General features: G+C 33.4%; 1 pseudogene; it reads right to left on the reverse strand.

Annotated features, from left to right (window-relative positions):
• Positions 1-2,808: 2,808 nt before the first annotated feature.
• Positions 2,809-2,937, reverse strand: LOC122218721 (annotated as a pseudogene).
• Between the last annotated feature and the right edge of the window lie 5,704 nt (positions 2,938-8,641).

The following is an 8,641-nucleotide window of genomic DNA, read 5'->3' on the forward strand; positions in this document are numbered from 1 at the left end:
TATTGGAGTATGACTATTATGGGCCATTGACCTGATTATTTTGTACTGGTGTCCACTGATCTACAAGTTATTTTAGAATAATAGTTACACCTGATACTGATATTCATAGGCCCTGATTAGCCTCTAGCATCTTTAGCCTCCGTTTTCTTTTCCCAAGCCTCTTCCATACCTATTCTTTCTATTGGGGAAGCATCTCCACCTCCCCACCAGACATTGCTAATATATTTCCCAACATCATATTGGACAGGGCACCATGCATACAGTTTCTTCTCCTATGACCTAGAAAGCAGATTTCCCCAAATACAATAGGATAATTCTGCAACTCTTATTTCCTGGAGTTTGAATCAGCTGTGGGGGAATACATGCTATCAGGATCTCATCTTTTTGGAAGACTGAAAAGCGGGTGATTCCTGTTAGATACTGAAGCTTGGATATGGCAGAGACATTTATTTTGTGATCCTTATAAGCAGAACTGTCTAGGAACTGATAGCCCAGAGCCAAGCTTCAGTCTTCTCTGAAAAGTAAACAATGAATCTTTTTGAAGCATTTTGACAGGAAAACAATTCGTTCCAGCTGAAAAGACATAAGTATAAGATGTGTACATTATAGTGTACATGTCAAAATTCAGAAACTATAGAGGCTTTCTCTCTAACCTAGGTAGTCCTGCACTGATAGTTGAGGGCATTTTAACTGACATTGACATCAGAGTACACTGTCTCCTTTACTTTTGAGGGAAGACTTGTTGCCATTACAAGTCTTTTGGCTCAGTCTCTTCTGAAGGAAGAAGCACTCTGAAAGATTTATTGAGATACAACTCATTATGTAATATTTAGACTTTCAACTTCATATTTCCCACTAAATGTAAATTATTTTTCCACTAAGCAGTTGACTTTCAAAAACATCATAGAATGTTTGTATAATCAGAACCTGATGTAGTGCTTTACCCACAGTAGGTCCTTTATAAATGCTCACTGAACTGAACTGATTTACCTGTTTTATTAACAGTAAATTAGATTATCCTGTTTATAAATTTCAAAAGGGGTATTAAATTTATGTGATCAAATATAAGCTAGGAACAAAGATTAGAGATGTGATATTTTGCATGGTCTTTATTCATGCTAGTATGTAAAACTGGGAAAGGAAATGTAAAGAGGTTCTAAATGTTTTTCCTAGGACAGGAATAAATCACAAAGTAAAGGGAAGCACTACTGTATAGATTTGTGGAAGTAATTACCAATTAAGGGTCATCACCAATTACATAAATAAAAACAAATAGTAAACAACAAAAAAACCTGGGACACAAAATTTTCTTGGCCCAACTATGTCTCATTTGTTTTTTATATTTTAGCATTGAAGATGTCCTTTCCATTAATAGTACCTTAAATCTTTTGGCTTAGTGAATATAACTGAGTAATTCTATAGACAGCCATTGACCATTTTTTTTTTCATTAAATTGCATATTACTTGGCACAAATAAAGCGTCATCCAAATTATTCACAAAGATTCAGGAACGTAGCATAGCAAGAATGTGTTTATTTTGGATGGCTAAGGCATTAATTTTCATAAAAAATAACTTACCAATAAGGTACATGAACTCACGTGTACCTGAAATGTGGCCTTATATGTTTTCAGATTTGATAGCTTGTCCATAAGCACACATCTGTGAATTTTAATTAATGCTTATAAACTCAGGTCAATGACTATTTCATGAAAATTCACTAATGATTTATGAGAATTTCACTTGGGTTAGTATCAACTTTTGAGAACTTTATGTTGGAAATATTTTAGAATCAATGTAGTGATATTACAGTTATTTATATGAAGTCTCCATTCTAATTGCATTTTATTAGCCTATCTAAAATATTATTTTCTTTCATCAACTGTTTTTATAATTTTAGTTAACAGAGTCAAACACTATGAAAGCCTGCTTATCTTACTGTCTGGACCATGCAGTTGATAGATTCATAAAATCCAAAACTTTAGATTTTCTCCCCCTACATATTATATGGTGATGTCCTGGTGCTATTACATAATTCTGTCTTTGGACTGACTTTCTATTTCTTTTATTGTCATCTACTTCTTTGTTTTTTAATCTTTTTCTGGTCTCTCTGATTAGATTCCTACCTTCCTCCTTAAACAGAGTAGTTTAAATGGAGACTCTCAGATAGAGATGGGAAATGTGTTATGGAACTAAGATGGAAATATAGTGGAAAATTTCCTTAAAAAATGAGAACGTTGACAGGGGGATGTTTGTTCACTGAGCAGTCATTTTTAAAGCATCAACTGATTATGAGTTCCTGGGCCAGATACTAGGGATAAGAAGATAAACCAGAAACAAGTATGATCTTCAAAAGGTCACAGTCAGAGAAAAGGTAAATATTAAATTATTGCATTATTATGCCAAAGTATATAATAGATATAATTACCAGACACTGTGAGAGTTTAAAAGGAGGAATTAATCACAAGAAATTTTAAGACAAATAATAGAATATTGGATTACATGGACTATGACATTTCTAAATATTAATTTTCCATACACATTATATATTTTGCTCATATATATTTGTATCTGTACCATCAGTGACAAACTTAAATGTTAGATCTATTTCATTTCTTATCTCAACACTTTTGTAAACGATACGCATTTCTGACTTTAAGTGAGATATCCTAACAATTTGAAACTAGTCTTAAGTATTATAAATTATTGGATGATTATTACATGAATTTGTTGAAAAATATTTGCCTTCCAAAGGCTCACATAATTGTTTTGTAGGCATATATACATGATATAAAAAGACTTGGTTTCTAAATTTATTATTTTTCCCCTAGAATCACTTTCCAAGTCGTCACAGTGGAGTAATTGGGAAAATTTTCAATTAGCAATAATCACGCTTCAGATAAACCTCATTGTCTATGATACTGCCTTTGCATAAAGCTAGAGCCACTTTCAGACCGTATAGAGTGATTGTGTTAAGAACAGAATCTCGGGGTGCCTGGGTGGCTCAGTCAGTTAAGCACCCAACTTTGGCTCAGGTCATGATCTCATGGATGGTGGGTTTGAGTCCGGCATTGGGCTCTGTGCTGACAATGCTGAGCCTGGAGCCTGCTTTGGATTCTGTGTCTCCCCCTCTCTCTCTGCCCCTACCCTACTCACACCCTGTCTCTCTCTCTCTCTCAAAAATGAATAAACTTAAAAAAATTTTTTAAAAGAACATAATCTCAAAAATATATGAAGGAAGAGTTGGGAAAATGTGCATGTTTGTCTATAGAGTTTTTTTTTTTTTAAATAAACAGATTTGTTGAGATACACTTGATTCACAAAAACTGCACATATTTAATGTACACAATTTGATGAGTTTGGACTTATATAAACAGGATTTCTCCTTGAAATCCTCCTGATTTCAAATATTTTGGACATTTATCCAGAGGTGGTATTCATTAGTGGGTCATATGGTAGCTGTATTTTTAATTTTTTGAGAAACCTCCATGCTGTTTTCCATAGTGGCTGTACCATTTTACCTTCCCACCAACAGTATAGACGTGCTCCAATTTCTCCATATCCTTGGCAACACTTTTTTCTTTTCTTTTCTTTTCTTTTCTTTTCTTTTCTTTTCTTTTCTTTTCTTTATCAAACTGTAGGATTTTCTTATATATTTTGGATATTAACCCATTATCAAATATATAATTTGCAAATACTTTCATTCTGAGAGTTGTCTTTTTAAAATATATGGAAAGTGGAGAAAAATGGAGATGGCAATTTGATGGTGGTCAAAATACTCTGATTATAGTTTCAACTTTAATATAATTCACAGATTAAAATTGTTTTAGCCAAGTCAGTTTATCACTTTTTTTTGGTCTTCTGGCATAAGTTCCTATATTTATTGCCTACTTGGCTACAAAGTGAACAACAAGTTGAAGTTTACATGAACACATCATAATAATTATATAAAAAACTTTACCCTTGTGAGGTCTTACAACGAGGACTTAATAACTTTATGTGTATATTTGATACATGTTCTTAGGATGTATGCTTGGCCCAAAAGCCTATTTACATTACAACTTTCATCCCTTCCATTAGCATATTTGACTTCTTAAATCTTCCAATAGACTTTTTATTTTTTAAATTTGGGAAATTTCCTATTAATATATAATAACATTGTTTGTGTTTACCAGTAGAGTTTTATATTTATAAACTATCTTATATCATGACATAATACCTATACTTGTCATAAAATATTGAAATCTACAAATGTTCAGTAAAATCTTCAAATGTAATTATGTACTCATCATTAAGTATAGCTTGTTTTTTTTCTTGCTATTAGAAAATAAACTGATAAATTTATCACAAAAAGTAAATAAAACTATAAAGCAAATTCCAACCAATACACCACATGGAACTTTTCCTGTGGATATCTTTCCCCTCTCCCCTCAGACCCAGGGAAATTTGTAATGGAAAACTGTAATGGAAAATTTACTAATAGCTACCTATGATCCACCTAATAAAGGAAAATCTGCTGTTTCTTTTTTTACCTAATGTAACTTTTAGTAGCATTGTATATTAAATGAAATGGTCAGATGTAGAAGTGGAAGAAAGATTTTAAATCGCTGAAAAATTTCAGCAAAACTAAAAATTACTTAATATCTAAAGAAATACAAAAATGCATCTAAACAAACACATATGATGTGAATATAAGCATCATTAGTGTATTGGAAGTATTTAAGGATACTGGCCATTGATATCCATTAAAAGCAAGATTTCAGAATGATCTCCTGGCTACCATAATTCTGAGCAAAAGACTACATAGAGTTCCAATGTATTTCCTTGTAAAAAGAAAAAAAAAGCCTGGATGTCACTATTTAAAACATTTTTTAATGAATATTTGCTTTGGGACTTTGGAAACAGGCCCAATGAGTGAAACTTTTTCATGACTGACCATACAAACTATATTGTAGCAATTAACTTTAGCTGCAAAATCAATCACTCCAAAATCTAGTTTCTTAAACAACCATCATTTTATTATTTCCTATGAATCTCTGTGTTGATTGGACAGGCTTCTGCCTCAACATTCATGTCAGCTGGCAGATCATCTAGAACTGGTTGATCTAGGATAGCCTCAAACTTATCCATTAGCCAAAATAATTTGCATGGCAATGCTCAGAATCATTATGAGAGGCAACTATCTGAGGGCAGAGATATTGGGACACCTGAATAAATGTAACAATCTATGAAAAATTTTACACCTTTCAGTAGTTTTGATTTTTCCCACAAAGATACATTACGTGAAAGTTTATTTTGCCAAAGACTGGGCTGGGATGGAAAGGGAGTCCTTATGAGGATTTGGCTTTAACAACGGAGAGAGTGAAACTAATAATAAAAAATGAAGCCAACATTACTGGGTATTGTCCATGGCTGGTATACAAACTGATGTTTTCCTTCAAAAATTGTTTGCTTCTCTATTTTGGTCCCAGTATAAACATTTATAAGCTATTAAGTGCCTGAGTGGTTTGAAATATAAACTGATCCAAATTATCAGTGCCAACAGGCTAGAAAATAATAGCCAGCTGACCAAATAGGGTATGCAGATAGAAATAAATTATGATTTCTGAAACTCCTGCAAACTTTCTGGAAATTAATTTCAGAATGAAATGCATCTGTCCAGATGGCATTTAGACAATTAATAATGTCATAAATCATTACTTTTTTTTTTTTTTGTGAGGAAAGTTTTACTCTACTCCACCATCATTATCCAGGAAACAATGAAACTTTAGAAGGGTAAACCATCTACCACACACTATAGTCATTCATTTTTGTTTTATTGTTCATACTTTTTTCCATTTATTTATATGATTTAATTTACATGATTCAATGCATCATTTGCATAATGGAAATATTAATGCTGACTTAATGGGATAATTGCAGGAACTACTTAATGAATAATTTTGACATTTTAAAACTGAAAAACGCTATATACCTTCTGTTCCATTGCAATCAGGTGCATTCTTAAGAAACCATCCGTTATCAAATCAATATTACAACATAAATTGTTTTAGTAGAAAAAAGGTATTTAAGCATTATAGAATTTTTAACCCATTCCTTGTTAAAGAATATGGCAAGCCACTCCAACTTAGTATGTTTATGTTTATGTGCACAGCGTTTTCTCCAAAATAGAGCAGGATATCCAAAAGATTCTAGCCTCAAATTGAATAACAACAATGGTGTTTAGTATAATAAAGTCATATCCCATAATTAATTGATCACTTTATGGTTAAATTTGCATTATAAACACTATATATTCAAATATACAAATTAATAAGCAACCACTTGAAAAATTTTTTTAATGACATGCCACTAAGTAAAATTTCTGAAATACTACTTTAGAGAATATACTGTTTCCGTACATATAGCAGAGAACATTATGAAAATATCTTCATCTTGTACTTTCAGCCAAGAATAGATATTGATAAAGTTTTGTTGGTTAACCTCAAATGTCATTTGAGAGAATCACTTTTTGAATATAATAAGTTTAAATAAACTAGTGTCTTCTGGAAAACGTGTGTGTCTGTGTAAATTGTACTTCTTACTTCAGATCTGTAACAAAATCTTAGTGTTTAATGTGTATTGGACAGTCTTTCAAGAGCACAGTAAATGTTAATACAGCCTCACAATACACTTAAAAGGTAGTACAGTAAAACCTAGGTTTGTGAACATAATTTGTTCTGGAAACATGCTTGTAATCCAAAGCACTTGTATGTCAAAGCGAATTTCCCGGTAAGAAATAATGGAAGCTCAGATGATTTGCTCCACAACCCAAAAATATTCATATAAAAATGATTACTGTAATATAATACAAAATAATCAAACAATATAATATATATAGATATAAAATATAAAGAAAAATAAATTAACCAGCACTTACCTTTGAAAACCTTTGTGGCTGGTGTGAGGGAGATAAGAGAAAGGAGGGTTATTGTGTAGAATGCCTTTTACTATGACTAATGAAATCACTGCTATCTATTGGCTCAATGGAATTTTTTTCTGCTTGGGGGCCACTGTATATTCTCACATAGATGCTGACTACAGTATAGTATTAATAAACTCTTTGTCATATACTGTATTTAATGTAACTGGCAATACGGCAGCAGAGTAAAGGGTCTATATCTGCAGGTAGCCTGACCTAGAAGGAATCAAAGCATTCCTAAACTTTTCTTTTATGGAAAAGCAAAGGTGTTCATAGGTGCTTTGAAGTGACACAATATACACTAGTGCCAGTTTAGGAACCTTTCAGTGTTCTGAAAAATTACTGACTGCTGCCAAACACCAGGGTCTGAGACCGAGCATCTGCACGTGGGAGAAAATCACCCACAATCCCACAGTGAGAGAGAAGAACCATTGGCTCAGTTGTGATCATGTGATGTTCTGGGTCACGTACTACTCATATTGCAAGACACTGCTTGCTTATCAAATTAAAATTTATTAGAAATGTGGAACACTTCCAGAACAAAGTTACTTGCAATCCAAGGTTTTACTGTATTACAACTATTTTAAAGTGAGGAAAATGTGACAGGTTAAGTAGCTTGCCCCAATTCACACAAAATTATTACACATTGAAATACAAAATCTCATCTTTGATCTCTTGATAATAAGCAGTATTTATCTAGAAATTGAATAGCTTTTTTGTGGGATTATATCCCCACCTTTGGTCCATTTTTTCCTTTCTCAAATGCTTCTATTGTAAAATTACTCAGCATGTTGGGCTTATCTCATTTTTCATTTCTCTCTAGATCTGGTCTTAAAGTTGTTGATATTTTGCTAGTTTTCTGATTTCTTCAAATATTTTTTTCTTTAAATTTTGTCTAATTTTTCTAGATGTTCCCTGTACTTGGGTTAGCCTGCAAAATGTTTCTTTACCATTCCTAGAAGCAGAAATCCTTATCAAGAACTCTAATCACATAACAAGAAAAGCATTGAATATTTCAGCCAATTTCTCAATTACCACAGGTCCTACCAATGTTAGCTTATATCTACTATCCATGAAGATTTAGCCATTGTATCATCTGAGGTTCTCCATGTAGCAGACATCAGCACAGGATTGGATTTGCAAAGGAATTACTTGGGGCAATTCCTGTGTAGGATGGAGTGGAGGAAGAGCAGGGAGTAGGGAGTGGGCAGGAAGAGCCTGAAGACTACAATGCAAGTTTGACAGCTGTTAAAGAAGAAAATAAAGGAACATTGAGTGGAAAAGCCTCAGACAGCGGTGCAGTTCTGAGAAAGTCTCAGCCAGGCCAACAGGGAGTCCCAGGACAAAGATTACCTTGAGAATAGTCCCATATTGGGCAGGGATGGCTTAGCTCTAGGAATCCTACTGCGCTCGGTCACTGGCTGGGCACATTCAGGGAGAGAATGGCTTTGGCCTAGCCAAGAAGATAGAGTGAATCCAGAAGGTAGAGCAGGCGGAGGCTATGAGCTCACTTATGCTTCTTGCAGGAGGTCTCTCCTGAAATGAGATCTGAGCAGTGCACTTTTGTGGCTGCCATGATTGAAATGTCACCAATGTTCTTCTGTTTTATTTTGCCTTTCTATTATGTCAGTTTTCTTCTCTAAATAATGAGATAACTTAAGTCCAGATTTTTAAGGTTAATG

This window comes from Panthera leo, chromosome B1 (assembly GCF_018350215.1).
Source record: "Panthera leo isolate Ple1 chromosome B1, P.leo_Ple1_pat1.1, whole genome shotgun sequence".
In the NCBI taxonomy this organism is placed as follows: domain Eukaryota; kingdom Metazoa; phylum Chordata; class Mammalia; order Carnivora; family Felidae; genus Panthera; species Panthera leo.